This window comes from Dipodomys spectabilis, unplaced genomic scaffold (assembly GCF_019054845.1).
Source record: "Dipodomys spectabilis isolate Male_0828 unplaced genomic scaffold, ASM1905484v1 ptg000046l, whole genome shotgun sequence".
Taxonomy (NCBI): Eukaryota; Metazoa; Chordata; class Mammalia; order Rodentia; family Heteromyidae; genus Dipodomys; species Dipodomys spectabilis.
In genome coordinates, this window is record NW_024870723.1 from 1,972,776 (window position 1) to 1,988,832 (window position 16,057).

At 42.1% G+C, this 16,057-nt stretch overlaps 1 protein-coding gene across 1 annotated transcript in view; it reads left to right on the top strand.

The window, feature by feature from the left end:
• Positions 1-16,057, top strand: part of Pappa (pappalysin 1) — a 223,955-nt gene that overhangs the window by 78,672 nt on the left and 129,226 nt on the right. The window lies entirely within an intron of this gene.

Below are 16,057 nucleotides of genomic sequence, written 5' to 3' on the forward strand. Positions count from 1 at the left end.
CTGTTGTGGGATACTTTGTCTCACTCACCTCTTTGAAACAGTCTTCCCAACAATATGTGAAAGAAGTGAGAGGTGAATAGCAATGAGAAAGTCATTGATTACGAAATGAAGCAGAAAAGGTGGAGGTTATAGGTCAAGTGGTAAACCACTCGCAGAGCACATGCGAAGACTTAAATCCAAAACTGTGGTATCACACACACACACACCACACACACACACACATATACAAACAAACAAACAATTAGTAACTAAAGAGGAATAATTAAGGTTTCCCTATGATTTTTAGCAAAAAGGCTCAGAGACAGTGCCCAGGCCCTGAGTTCAAGCCTTGTGACAGATTCCCCCCCCCCATCCCCGGCAAAAAAAAAAAAAAAAAGAACCAATCTGCATCTGTTCTTCATTTCATCTTTTCCACAATCAAACCCTGTGATCATTATCATTTTACAGAGAATAAAACTGAGCTTTAGAAATAGAAAGTCACTCTACTGAGATCACATAGAAAAGGGTGAGATCAGTATTAGAATTCCCTTTCTCCCTCCTAACCAAGTATACTCAACTTGTGTCCAGTCAAAGATGTGGGTCCAGTTTTTGCTTTAATTTTAAAAATGATAGAGCTTTAGCCATATTATTTGGGTACCAAGACTCTATATAATCTATTACTAAACTTACTGAACACTTGCTATATTCAAGGGAGATTGATACAGAAACTCAGAGTGTTGAAAAAGAACACTAGGGGATAGGAATGCGGTTTAGTGGTAGAGTGCTTGCCTAGCATGCATGAAGCCCTGGGTTTGATTCCTCAGTACCACATATACAGAAAAAACCAGAAGTGGTGCTGTGACTCAAGTGGTAGAGCACTAGCCTTGAGCAAAAGACGTTTTGGTACAGTGCTGAGTTCAAGCCCCAGGACTGGGAGGAAAAAGAAAAGAAAAAAGAAAAGAAAAGAAAAAGAACACTAGCTCAGGAATCAGACATTTTGTATCTGGTCCCAGTTGGTCCACTTAGTAATGTTACATAAATTGGTCCATTTCACTAAGCCTTAATTTCTCCTCTGTATGATGAAACTTTTGAAGTCTGTAGTTTGGATAAAGTCTTCTGAGGCTCTTTATGTGGCTCTCAGATGATTCAAGACACAATCTTTGCTCTACTTGAAAATATTTATCAAACCAATCATTAATGGAAACCAAGTTCTGGAAGGAAACTTTTAATCTTTTTAAGAGACAGAACCACTTTCAAACACTTTCCCAGCACTTCCTCTTACATACCAGCAATTAATGTGCCTAGCTCTAGCAAAACCCTCATCCATGCCTTGAATCAGAGATGAATAACATCTGGTTTAGAGCTCACAGGGAGCACTCAGCTTTTGTTTGAGAGAGCACTTAAAATGTAAAGGATCATCTTGCCTTGAAAATATTCTAAAACCCTGTCTCTCCCATTTCCTCGCTTGTCTGGAGTGGTGAATGTCTATAAATATGCATAAAGTTGAAAAAATTATGAAATAATGGAGGAAAGAAAAATAGATACTTTTAACACTCAGTTGAAGAGTTGGTCTTGATTTGTGTACCTGTGAGAGCTGACAAAGTTTACTAAGTATATTGTACTAGATATTACACACACATAAAAGCACCCAAAGTTCTATTTCAGATCAGTCACTAACTTGCTCTATAATCTTAGGCAAATCACTTGTTCTTAATGGTCTTTAAATGCCTCAACTCTGCAAGAAAGAGATTGAACTGCAGCGGCACATCTCAAGCATGGGTTGAGCATCACAGAACTGTGGAGTATTTTGTCATTGTCCAGCTCTCTTCCTCCATCCCTACCGCTCTCTTCCTAGATACTGATTTGACTTGTACAATCTCACCAGGTGATTGTATTGTGCAATTAACTTTCAGCTCCCCTACATTAAATCAGGTTCTTAAAGGTTAGCTGCAGAACAGGCAGCATTGAGAGCACTTGGGAACTTAGAAAGGCCTAATTCTAGATCCTGGCCCAACCTACGGAATCTGTGAGTAGGAAACCTCCAGACGATTCTGATGCTGGTCAACCTCAGTGCTCTGTAAAGGCCCCAAAGTCTCCAAGCTCTCTTTTAGTCTCAAAACTACTCACTCATTTACAATTTTGTGTGACAAGAGACTATGCTGGGAACTGCGAGCTGTAAGGATGCCTTTCCTAAATGCATTCAGGTTGACTTCATAAAAATTACCTCTTCAAGCTGGGCACCGGTGGCTCACACCTGTCATCCTAACTACTCAGGAAGCTGAGATCTGAGGATCATGGTTTAAAGCCAGTCCAGGCAGGAAAGTCCGTGAAACTCTTATCTCCAATAAAACACCAGCAAACTGTAAGTGGTGCTGTGGCTCAAGTGGTAGAGCGCTAGCCTTGAGCTGAAGAGCTGAGGGACAGAGCTCAGGCCCAGAGTTCAAGCCCCACGACTGACAAAAAAAAAAAAAAATTACCCCATCGATTCCTAGACCAGCACTCCCAAAATCACCATTATTCAACACACACACACACACACACACACACTTTCATGTACAGTTCATTTCTTTATATATGCTCAACAAACACTTTTTTATGATCTCTAGTTTGTGACAGTTACAAGGGCTAGACTGAGACACTGACTTACTCTGTGACTCAAGAGTTTAATTCTCGTGAGTCCTAAGGAGTTCATTGGTGACTTGGCTTGGGCTGGGCTTCCTGACCTATTCTCTAAATCTCGGGGGGCAGGGGGGGGGGAGAAAAACACATCATTTCAAGTCAACATAATATTTCATCTCCTTTACCTCTTGGTAATTTGAGTTCTGAATCCCACTACAAATATGTCTTCAGCTCTGTGTGTGTGTGTGTGTGTGTGTGTGCGTGCACGCATGCACACACGTGCACCTGTGTATTTCTGCAGTTTTCACATTTTTTTCTTTATCAAATAAATTGGCTTCTATACAATTTCTATATAAAGTCTGTTTTGGAGGAAAAAAGTGAACAAGGAAAAAATGCTTTCCTTTATTTTTCTCTGGCTCAGTTCATTGCATTCATTCCCTTTGACCTTTTTCTTCATATTTTTTTCTCAACAAAAATATTTATTCTTTCTTTTATCTACACTAGTTTTCCAAGGTATGGCATTGATAAAAGGAGAACCTTCTGTGTTAAGCCCATGGAAGCTTCTAGGAGACTGATTATTGTTGGCCATGGCAAGGAAGAAGTGTGGTATCTCTCCCTCATCTCCCTTAAACCAGAATCCCTTCATTGAGTGAGAACTGACGCTCTCCAAAGGAAAAGGGAGGAGCTTCTACTTTGCCACTGACTAGCTCATCTTGTTCTACCAATAGAATAGTCTATTTGGACCTCAGTTTCCACATCCGTAAAATGAAGGGCCACTAAACTGAGCTCTCCTCTGTGGCGAGACAGAGAAAAAGGGTCTTGGGTGACAAGTGCTTTGTATACTTTCTCATAGTGAAATGGAACCAACAGGAGGTACCTGTAAGAACTGGTACCTGAGGTACCCATACTGGCTCTAGATGCCTTCCTGAAATGTACAGGCTGCAAACCATAACAGTGACAGCCACTCACTGTTTTTAAGTCTTGCAGGTATTTATAAGGCAGGTAAACAGTTGAAATTCAGAGATTGTCTTACCTGATACAGCTAGTTACAGAATAGCGACTTCAAACACAGATCTACTTCCAACATGGCACCCTTCCCACCAATATCAACATGGTGTCCTATGGAAATAATCTGAAGACAGAATTTTCCTAGAAATATATCCAATATGCCAAAACTATTTATATACTGAAGGTAAAAGACAAGATTACAAGAAGAAACTAGTCTAAAATCAACAACAGTGGGGGTGGGAAGGTGGCTCAGTGGTAGAGTGCATGTCTTGCATGCATGAGGCCCTGGGTTCGATTCCTCAGCACCACATAAGCAGGAAAAAAAAGCCGGAAGTGGCGCTGTGGTAGAGGGCTAGCCTTGAGCTGAAGAGCTGAGGGACAGTGCCCAGGCCCAGAGTTCAGGCCCCACGACTGGACCAAAAAAAAAAATCAGTGACAGTGATTCACCCTTAGGGTCCAGAAACACACTGGACACAGGCAATTCTTTCAGCCCCTGGCTGTGAGAAAGAAAAAAAATTTAAAGCAAAAACGCTTCTGCTTCTCAACTTTGCTGCCAAAGTACTCTGAGTACTCTGTGCTCATTGTCCTGTGTGAATCTATAGGTTTCTCTTCAAAGTAAAGTCCCAGCTGGGTAGGAAGATGGTTAGATGCACAGACAGGTAGATAGATATAGTAGATGATAAATAGATAGATAGATAGATGACAGATAGCTAGATTTAATAGATGATAGATGGATAGAGATAGACAGATAGAGATAGATAGATAGATAGATAGATAGATAGATAGATAGATAGATAGATAGATAGATAGACAGACAGACGTAAAGCATAAATCAAACAATGAATCCTATTCATCCATCACCTGGGCATCCATTAGGGATTATGCATTCAGAAGAAAATGGTGATCCAGTGTCAGTATCTCAAAATGTTTCCACTTTATTGGAAAAGAAAATGGTGGGCACAGAATGCCACTGTAAGATAAACTTGAAGGGCCTGAGATCCAAGCTTAGAACTAGAATACAAATGTTCCAAGGAAATGGATTTGGCCTGTTTGTTCACCAGTGTGCTCCAGGTCCCTGGAACAATTTCAGGCCCAAAGCAGACATAGAGTAAATATTTTCTAATGGTTCTGGAATGGAGGGAGGGAAGGATTTAGCACTGAAGGAGACATGAGGAAGATGAAGCACTTGCTGAGGACTTCCTATTGATAACCACGCCAGTATAGTCCTCATCATTGCCCTGTGGAGCAGGTGGTGGGATCCTCAGATTACAAATGAGAGCCTCAGACTCAGAGGTGACATATGGATGGCAGAGTTTACACAGCTATCAAAGACAAAACTAGGGTTTGTATGTGGTTGGGTCTATCACAGATGAACCCATTGTTCTTAATTGTTCATTCTCTAGCTTAACAAATATGTCTTAGTGCATCATTTAGTGCCTATTTTTTCTTAGTATCTTCCTCATAAGTTATCTCTCCCAACTGGCTTGTTTGTGTTTCCCAACGTATTATTCTAGTCCCTCTCACATTCAGACCGGTTGCACTGCACACGTAACTTTTGTCTCTTTGAACTCGCCTCCTTGGTATTCTCCATGTAATTCTTGAAGGAAACAAACAGACCTGTGAAATGGATGGTGAGGCTTACGTGATAGCTGCCAGCCCTGAGCAAAAAAGCCAGGCGAGATGGAGAGTGCCTGAGTTCAAGCCCTAGTATCAGCGCAAACACACAACCAAGGAAAGGATATAATCATGTGATCTGGGTGGGCATTCTTGTGACTCTGACTTAAATTTTACAAGTTGGTTGCAAATTTTTCCCTCTGGACTCCCCATGCCCACAACCCACATTCATCAAAAACTTCAGCTTGTTTGTCAAGTTATTTGCTTAGAAAGTATCTTTTTGACGTTTGTCTGAACCCGATTACCATGTTACCCACGCAAAATGCAGCAATGAACAGAACAGAATGGAAGACCAAAAGGACACATGTATTTGTATAATCATCTCTCAGTTGGATAGGATCAATAGATGATGCCACATTGAGCCTGAAAAAGACTCGGGGCATTCAGCTTCAATCAGGGTCAGCTGAAGGTGCAGATGGTTCCGTGTGCTGTTTCTATGGCTCTCGAGCTGAGTCACCTTTTTTTGTTTTCTCCTAAGCTCCAGGTCCTTTTGTGTGACTCTTTAATGCTTATCAGCCAGCCATCCAATCTTTTTTTTTTCTTATATGTGTTCATCCATTCACTCATCAATTCAATAGTGAAAATCAAATACAGTCGTACCGAATCAAATACAATTATAGTCAATAATGAATATGATTAGGTGTCTGTCCCATGCCGCATACTAGACTGGGACTAGACATAGAGCTCTGAATAATGCAGACTTAACACAAGAACACAGTTTAATATTTGATGTACAAGAACTGCTTTGGGCCATGGGGCAGTCCAGAAAGAGTATTAATCTAGGTTGAGGAGGTAAGGGAGCTCCCTACAGGTCTACACAGACCTGAAGGATGAGCAACAGTTGATCACTGAAGAGTTTTTTCACAATGCAGATAATAGAAACCGAATGGATGCTCATAAACACTGATAAATGGACGAAGGAAGACATACATACTGCATGTAGTTTGTGACAGAAATGCATGCTGGATCACAAACCAAATGCAGTGTTTTGAAGCAGGAATGTAGTGATTTGATTATTTCTTGACTTTAGTTCTTATACCTTCTTATTTTTGAACTACAAAACATATGTATTCCAGGTTATTTAGTCAGATCTCTTGTGATAGGCATTAAGGTTATTTTATATATTTTGTACTACGAGCATCAGTAAATCATTTTTAGTAACTTTTCTATTTTCTATTCTATTTTTGGCACAAACACTGCAGAAAGTACTCTGGTTCAAACTTCCACGTGAGCCCAGAAACATGTGGGCATGTCTCCAGGGTTGATACTGAGAAATCAAATTGCTAGATCATACGCTGTGGACCTTTTCTATTTTAACGGGCACAACTTTTGGCATTCTGAAAATGCTAAGTAGTTTCAGCACCACCAGCTGTTGTTAGTGTTTACTATTTGACACAATAAAAGTCCTTTGCTCACTTGACAGGTAAGTGTCTTTTCAATAACATTCCTCTTAGGTTTTCTTGAGTATCTATTCAAGTATTTCCTAGATATTTCCCTTTCCTGTTCTGTGGTATGTCTGTTAATACACCTAACAACAGTTCTGGTCCTGAATGCCTTCACACCTCTTTTTCCCTATCTGTGAAACTGAGATTCCAATGCTGACCCTCCCCCCATGTCCACCGCTATTATTAGGATCCAGGGTGAGGTAGGGAGTTAAGAGGGAACTAGCCTTTGTGAGGAGGTTACTCTGAGTCATCGCTTACACATTGATATATTTATCAAATGCTACTTTAGTGTACTCCCTGTACTGGGAATTAGGCCATGTTCTGAAGATAAAATAGGTAACAGAACACCAACCCATCTTCTTCTTTTGTGGGGCCCAATTCAGTCACTATGTTAAACATCCTCACATGTTCTTGTGTTATTAATACCGTCTACTAGTAATGGTGCTAACCTCACTACTACCAAAATCTGCCTCATATATCTCTAGCATTTGTCAATATGCCAACCAATAACGTGAATATTAGCATACCAGAATTTTAGGTAGGGAAATTGAGACTCAAAGAGATAAACTTACTCATTTAGATGCCCAAGCTTAATATTTGTTAGGCCTAAGCTTTATATTTATTTTCCCTAACCACCCACCTCCCTGCATAAGCTGTGCCTGGCAAATTGTACAGCATATACATTGTTATTGGCTGGCAGCAAACAAGGTAGTGTCCTGATGAATGGAGAAAGTAGTTGTGAAAGTTAGTCTTTCTTGTTCCCAATAGCAATAAAATAAACATACACCAAAAAAAAAGGATCAAGCAAATTGTTTCATTCGTTTTTTGAACATTTACGCAGAGGGGGAGGCTTAGGGAAATGCAGACAGCATCAGTCTAACATATTTTCCAGTCACCTCTTGCTGAATGCATGATCCTAGCTGGACCCCTTCCTGAGCAAAGCCTTCTCCTACGCCTACCTGACATGATTTCAGTTGTGTTTAGAGGCTCTGCCCACCAGCTCAGAGGAGCAGTCAGTACCGAGAAGCTATTTCTCCAAGCCCAGCATGAATACCGCTGTTCTTAACTCAGGTCAGCAAAGTGGGCCCAATTTCAATCTATTTCTGGAAGCAGGTATTCTCTACCTGAGACTTCTCTCTCATCAGTCTCAGGCCAAGTACCTCTCAGAATGAAATACAGGTTCTCAGAATACTAGAATAAGCAATAAGGGTGAGACAAGTCCAAGAATATCCAGGGTCAGCAACAGCCATTCAAATGCCAGTTGTCTCCAAGAACTTTTGTCATTCTGACAAAATGAAGGGCCTCTGTTGAATGCCAACCACTGGAAAATCACATCTGCATTTTGATAGATCATACTGATGTACTACTAACTAACCTTGTGGAGAATGTGTCTTTACAGCTTCCTTCTGTATCTAGGAAAACTGACACCACTGAAAGTATATGAAGGCTCAGGGCTCTGTCAGTAAATGTCATCATTTCCTTCTTATTAATTCATTCATTCAACCATTCATTTAGTAAGCAGTGATTATCACATACCAGCCTCAACGATAGCACTATAATAGCACTATAATTCTGGATTATATATGATTACGAAGGATCAAAGGTCCCTGTTGAGGCGTTTGCATTCATTCAATAGTGAGATTTAAGCACTTGGGTCTGTTATTCTATCATGTTGGCTTTAGATGCTTTGTGTAGAAAGCATTAAGAAAAGTATGAGGGTCTAGTTAGAATGTGTGGTTAAAAGTCTGTATCAGGGCTGGGAAGGTGGCTCAGTGGTAGAATGCTTGCCTTGCATGCATGAGGCCCTGGGTTCAATTCTTCAGCACCACATAAGAAAAAAGAAAAAAGCCGAAGTGGCGTTGTGGTCAAATGGTAGAGCGCTAGCCTTGAGCTGAAGAGCTGAGGGACAAAAAAGTCTGTATCAGAAATGGTAATTATTTGCATGGAGAAATGTATAAAGCTGGAGTATGTTTTAAAGAGAGATACAACATGTCTTGGTGGTATATTGGACATTGGACTTAAATGGAACTGACTCCTTAATCTTTATTTCATTTGAATATCAGGAATGAGAAAAGCATCATTCTCTAAAATATAGGGATTTGGCTAATGAGTGAAGGATATCAAGAGTTCATTCTTAGATATAATGTATTTGAGATGCCCAAAGGCCTTATGGGAGAAGATGCTCAGGAGTGGGTTGCTAAGCATACAGAACTCGAACTGCACACACCCATAACTGATAACCCAGAGTCCATTTTTCCCCACACTGTGCTAAGCTATTTCTTGCAAAGTAAATCAAGTCCCATGACCACAAATTTACCCTTTCATCCAGCATATCCATCTCATCTTTGTTTCAGCAAATCATTAATGGCAAAATCATCTTCTTACTCCTGATGCCATCATATTCTCCCGAGACTTAATACTAATGTGGGGGGGGGGGGAGGGTTGTATATGCACACACACGCACGTGTGTGTGTGTGTGTGTGTGTGTGTGTGTGTGTGTCCTGGGGCTTGAACTCAGGGCCTGGATGCTATCTCTGGGCTTTTCTGCTCATGGATAGCACTCTACCACTTGAGCCACAGCTCCACTTCTGGCTTTTTGGTGGTTAATTGGAGATAAGAGTCTTACAAACTTTCCTGCCTGGGCTGGCTTTAAGCTGTGATCTTTAGATCTTAGCCTCCTGAGCAGATAAGCTGACAAGCATGAGCCACTGGCACTTGGCTTCGGGGCCTACATAGTTAAGTCAAGATTTTCTAGAACAATATTAGGGATTGAAGAGAAAGTGAATATTTTTACCTTGGGGAAGGGGATAATGGATGCAATCAGACCAGATACAACTCATTGCTAGAGCGAAAGTGTCTATACCTGTTGGGGCGGACAAAGTAATTGTAGTATGCCCAAACATTTCTATAGATCTCTATAGCTCAATAGCTTTCTAGCATTCTAACAGTGGTTCTAAGGAGCAGGGGGAAACAAGGGCGTATACAGGTTTGCAGGGAATGCTAGATTCAATACTGAAAAGAGGTTATCTCCTGCAGCAGTTCACAGAACATGCTGCTGTTTGCTATGAATCTCCCAGAGATTGTCAGTCAGCATGCTTTATGAAATCCATCCATCCACATGTTCCAGAATCTGAGGAAGCCCCTCCAGAAAATGACAGGCTAGTGAAATTAGGTGCCAGTGGGTATCCTGGAGTTACTACTTCTGTGTTATTTTGTTTATCCCAGTAGGAAGGAGGAACTAGACTTAGATGCACTGCTCCAATTCCTGATGTTTAAGTAAACAAATAGATGAAGAGGAAAGAGAAGGAAAATAACAGCTGTCAGAGCAATTACAGATGAGAGGAGAATGGAGGAATTTATCTCACCCTGGGCATTGGCAAAGAGAAGTGGACACAATATATTGGGTCTGTGCTCAGAGACACTGAGCCAGGGCAGGTCTTGGTGGGTTTGTGTTGTGTCTGGTGAAACAAGAATGTCAGGCATTGCTTTAGAGATGCTGGATTTGGAATTAAGAAGTCTGACTCACTGCCTGGCTGAATAAATCTGACTCTTCCACAGTTGAGCCCAAGCTCCATCCCCTGGACAGAGTGGACCTGATACCTGTCCATTTAGATACAAAAGGTAGCGGGAAAAGCTAATGAGGTAAGAGATGCAGTCATAGGCACAAAGTGGTTTCTCATACCCTACCCAGAATCCCAGTGTTTGATTAGGAGAAAGAAGAGGTTAATTTTATTTTAATCTCTGTAAGCAAGAGAGAAGACAGACACAGAGACAAAGAGACAGGGTTTGCATCAGACAGAGGAAACAAAACAGAGAAAGAGAGAGAGGGAGAGAGAGAGGAGCCACCATCTATTGGAGATTTGGGTTCCAGTACTGGTATCATGACGTTTTGTTGTATCAGGATGTTTGGTTCCACCTCTCTGGATCCAAGCCCCCCTTCTGTACATTTACAGGCAGGTAAATGACTCTGACTCTACAGGTCACTGCTAGCCCTGGCATCTCCTTCAGAGCATCCTTGGGTTAGCTCATCACTGCACTACGAGGATCTAAGCTAGCAAAGATGAAGGCAGCAGGTTGCTTTGTTAGTAAGTCTGAACTTACAGCTTAGGAACTTGCATTGAGGTCTAAAGAAAGCCTTCTATGCTCAGTGGGATTCTCATGGAACTTCCTAGAGCCATCATATTCCTCAGGGCATTAAAAGATCTCTGTTTGAGGCGATTTCAGAATGTGTCAGTACATTTTTCCCAAGTGGCCTTTTGGCTAGACAGTGAGATACTGGAGGGTACGGATTAGGTAAGAATTGGCTTCATCTTCCTCCATCCTCAGCTGCTAGTGTAGGTCAGGACATGAAATAAGTGGTCAGTAAATGCAGGCAAATATATGTGCATGTAAGCCTACAAGAATCAGTGAATACACCCTTTGACACATTAATAACAAAAAAAATCTATACTGCAGGTGGGATCTGAAGTTCTACCTTTTACCTTCTAAAATGGACTAGATCCTGGAAGATCAAAGGATGAATAAATGTAGCATCATCCTTTCTCCTCTTAGGACCCTTGGTTCTTTTCTCCTTTAAGTCAAGGAATTGGATGGCACCCAAAAGGTATAATTCAGTTTGTCACTCATTCAACAGAAAAGTGATTTTTCTCTTTGGCCTCAAAGGTAATGTAGACAAATCTGACTATAATGAACAGTACTAAATCTCTGGGACCTTAGTCTAGTGAGTGTGAAAAATGCACAAATGGACAAAGGAGTGGTTAAACAAGAGTGGAAGATATTGTGTTAAGAAAAACACATTGGCTGGGAGCTCCTCTCTCAGCTTAAAGGGTCCATGAAAAACCCCTGAAAGAAGTAGCATCTAAGGCCAGGCCAGAAGAATTTAGCCAGAAAAGAGGTTAACATCTCTGCTTATGGCAGTGGAGGGTGAAATTTGAAGGGGTGTGTTTAGGTTGAAAGGTAGCAAATTTTGATGGGCCAGAGGGACATGTTGAAGGGTCTGGATTTCATCTGTGGGGTAAGGAAAGCATAAAATCTTGATTGGATTTGGATATCCAGGGAGAGTAGCCTGGAAAAATGGATGGAGAGATAGAGAATAAATGAAGGAGGAAAGAAGAAACTCTGAAGCAGGAGACGATGGCATGGGTGTAGAGAAGCTGGGGATGGAGAGAATACGGATGGGGCTGGGCAGTATGTCTAGTCAGGAGGAGAAGGCAGGTCCGTGGGCTCATTATAGGTGCTCTTGCCACTGGCACTACTGAAACAGAATAAGTGCCAACCTACAAGCACTCTTGGGTTGGGCTGAAAGGAGGAATTCTCTTCCGTGTAGAAATACAGTAGCAACTTAGCAACTAATATGTGAATGCATGTGTGTGCACATATGTGTGCATATTCTATGGGTGCATGAATGCTGTGTGTGTGTGTGTGTGTGTGTGTGTGTGTGTGTTGGGAATAGACAGACAAGACCTAGGGGACCACCTATTTTCATCACCCACTGATTCTCACAATATAGTCCCATATTCTGCCAAGAGCCCCTAGGGGACAGCAGGGTTAATCTTCTGTAGCACTCGTACCTATAAGGTTACAAGGCTCCGTCTTTGTTTTCTACTTGAGATTAATCATTCACTCATGGGCTTTAACACAAGCCAGATACCATTTCTCCCTCTGTGTCTCATGCAAAAGCAGTGTGGGTTCCACTTTCACGCTGCTGCCGATGTTCTGTGCCTTCACCTTCCTGGGCTCCAACTTCAGTATCCTATGAACTGAAGAAGTTGGCAGCTCCCATTCAAGTATGTTTGTCAAAAATGCCAGGTAATTGGTGTTTGGAAAAGCTACTGCCTTCTTGCAGGTTGGTTTTGTGGTTTTTAGGTTCTGCTATTTATGTCCTGTTATTATGTTCTCTCATTTACGGTATTGTGTGACTTAGGATAATGTGTTCTTCTGTGAGCTTTAATGCATTTCTGATCATGAGAAACTTGTAGGAAGTGATTTTTTTCAGAGTTGTCCTCCTTGGTGATGTACACATTTTGGGTTTTCTTCCTGAGCAAAGTTCTTTGCATTCAGATTTTGTCTACAAAATTCTTCTTCTTCTTCTTCTTCTTCTTCTTCTTCTTCTTCTTCTTCTTCTTCTTTCTTCTTCTTCTTCTTCTTCTTCTTCTTCTTCTTCTTCTTCTTCTTCTTCTTCTTCTCCTTCTCCTTCTTCTTCTTCTCCTCCTCCTCCTCCTCCTCCTCCTCCTCCTCCTCCTCCTCCTCCTCCTCCTCCTCCTCCTCCTCCTCCTCCTCCTCCTCCTCCTCCTCCTCCTCCTCCTCCTCCTCCTTCTTCTTTTTTTTTTGTCAGTCATGGGCTTGAACTCTGGGCCTGGGCGCTATCCTTCAGCTCTTCAGCTCAAGGTAAATGCTCTACCACTTGAGCCACAGCACCACTTCTGGTTTTCTGGTGGTTTATTGGAGATAAGAGTCTCACGGTCTTTCCTGCTTGAGCTGGCTTTGAACTGCAAGCCTCATATCTCAGCCTCCTGAGTAGCTAGGATTACAGGCGTGAGCCACCGGCGCCCAGCTTGTCTTCCAAAAAAAATTTTTTTCTTGTCAGTTGTGGATCTTGACCTCTGGGCCTGGGCACTGTCCCTGAGCTTTTCAGCTCTAAGGCTAGCACTCTACCCCTTGAGCCACAGAACTACTTCCGGCTGTTGGTGTTTATGGGGTACTCAGGAATCAAACCCAGGGCCTCATGCATATGAGGCAAGTACTCTACCACTGAGCCACCTTCCCAACCCCGTGTCTTCCAAATTTTTAAGCAAAGAAAAATCTGAAATTCTCAAATACCCTGCTGTCTAGAAACTCAAGGTTTCTCTGCCTAGTGGCAATGGCTCATGCCTGTAATCTGAGCTACTCAGGAGACTGAGATCTGAGGATTGCAGTTGAAAGCCAGCCTGGACAGGAAAATCTGTAACACCCTTATCTCCAATTAACTAGCAAGAAATCAGAAGTAGAGCTGTGGTTCAAGTGGCAGGGCGCATGCCTTGAGTGAAAAAACTGAGACAGCATCCAGGCTGAGATTAAGCCCCACTTACCAGCCCACACATAACACACACACACACACACACACACACACACACACGCACACACACACACACACACACACACACACACACACACACACACGAGAGATACTTTATAAATGATTTTTTTTTGCCATTTAATGGCAAAACAGACTCAGAATCCAGGTGTTCCTCCTCCTACCTACAGAACATAACAGTCTAGCCAGACCTTGACACTCAAATTGAAGCTCTGTTCTCTCTGATGGTGGAGAAATCTCTCTTGTTTGCTCAGAGTGAAATCATAGAGAACTGACGTAGTAGCCTCATGGCAGCTGAGGTGTGTGAGGGGGATGGGATAGGAAATGAGAGCACACATTTGGCCACGCTCAGGGCCCACGTGACCTTCGGAGAGCCCTCATTTCAAAACAAACTCAACCTTGTAGGTTTAAGTTCTCCATCCCCCCCCCATCAGAAATGTGACTTCCTGCTTCTAAGAAGCAAGGCTTACAAAAGGGCTCAGAAGACTCCTTGGACATCAAATAGCTCTTACAAAATAGCGTTTTGATGAGTTAAGTGTAAATGAATCAGAAACATAAGGATCACATTTTCTCCGAGTGCACATGGGTTTCCAAATTGAGGGGAAATGTAGCTTGCTAACTGCATGCCGGCTTTCACCAGACCCAAAGCATTCATAGGGGAGGATGGGGGCAGAGAAGAAAGAGCGAGCCCAGCCCCCAAATGGTTTTAGATGTAGTGCCAAATTCAGAAATGCAGTTGGGCTCACCCTCTGCCAGTAATAAAACTGCTGGCCACCCAGAGAGGCCACAGGGAGGAGAAAGGAGATTGCTTTCCCCACCGGCCTCTGGTCCTCAACAGCTACCCAGAGCAGCTCTGTCTATCAGCCACCCAGTGGTCACACAGTCCCTGTACTCCATTCTAGGGCCCCAGCTGAGCCTCCAGTCTTCACGCTATGCAGAATGCCTTGTTTACCTCCCCAACTGTATCTGGTGTTTTGGCTCCAGAAGTCCTTGGTAACCTGGCAGCTTGTCACAAAGCCCAGCTCTGCAATTGAGTGACCTGTCCATCAACAGCAGACTGTTTGGGAAAGCTGTCACACATCTCCTTTGGTTCCATTCAGAAAAAAACAAGAGTCCTTTGTAGATCTCTCTCTCTCTCTCTCTCTCTCTCTCTCTCTCTCTCTCTCTCTCTCTCTCTCTCTCTCTCTCTCTCTCTTTTCTTAAATGCTATCCAGGTGTGGAGTTTCCTTAAAACTGGTCAATGTCCTCCGTTCAGACCTCAGTCTGACAACATAACATAAAATTTGGGGATGGCTGTTATGTTAGTTGATCCCAGGATATGAAGCTTTGCCTCTTTTATAATTTCCACATTGTCTTCTCCATTCTTTCCCTTCTATTTTATTTCATGGCACCAAGAAAGTCGAAAATCATTTCAATTGGTGGTAAAAGATGATTAAAACAAAATAACAAAGGCTTTGGGCTGCAAGCTGTTAGTTTTATTAAATTTGCTACTGTGTTTTAAATTGGTACCAGGGCAAATCTTTGGACAATTATATCAAAGGCTGCTGGAATTAATCAGTTACATGTATAGGTTTGCTCCTTTCTCAGTCTTATGCAGTGAGGGCAAGATTGTCAGTGCACAGTTTTTCCATTGCTTGTGTGACAGGGTTGTACCCAACTCTCCTTGGTAGGGCTGCAAATGCCCCATGAATTCTCAAGTCCTTGTCATCTCAGTCTTCATATATTGGCTTGAGACCATAGTCTTGAGCTCCCAAGAATTACCTGGAGGAATAAGAGGATGGCTATTGTCAGGGAAAGAATGAATATCATTTTCCTTAACAAAGATTCTTTCTTGGCAATGGGAACACAGGTTTGCTTTAATATAGGGGTACCTGCATGAAAAAGCTTTAGACAATTACTGAATGCCTGGGCTGGAAAGGAAGGAAGATGGAGAAAGGTATACCTTGACTACCCAAAGACTAAGTGTTAGGCCAAAAATTGTAGAGTGATCCTATAATCTCACTATTTGAGAGAGTTAGGAGGATTATGGTCCAAGGATGCTGGGGCCCTAAGTAAAATTCAAACAACAAAAACAGAAGGTATGTCTTCAAGGGATAAAACACTTACCTAATAAGTATAAGATCTTGAATTCAAACTCTAATAGTGCCAAAATAAATAACTAAATATGTACGTACATCCACACATGTTAAAACCATAATGCTGCCAGGCCTGAAACAGAAGTAAAAGTTCTTAAAAATTCAGAGTAGAACTGGGTACTGGT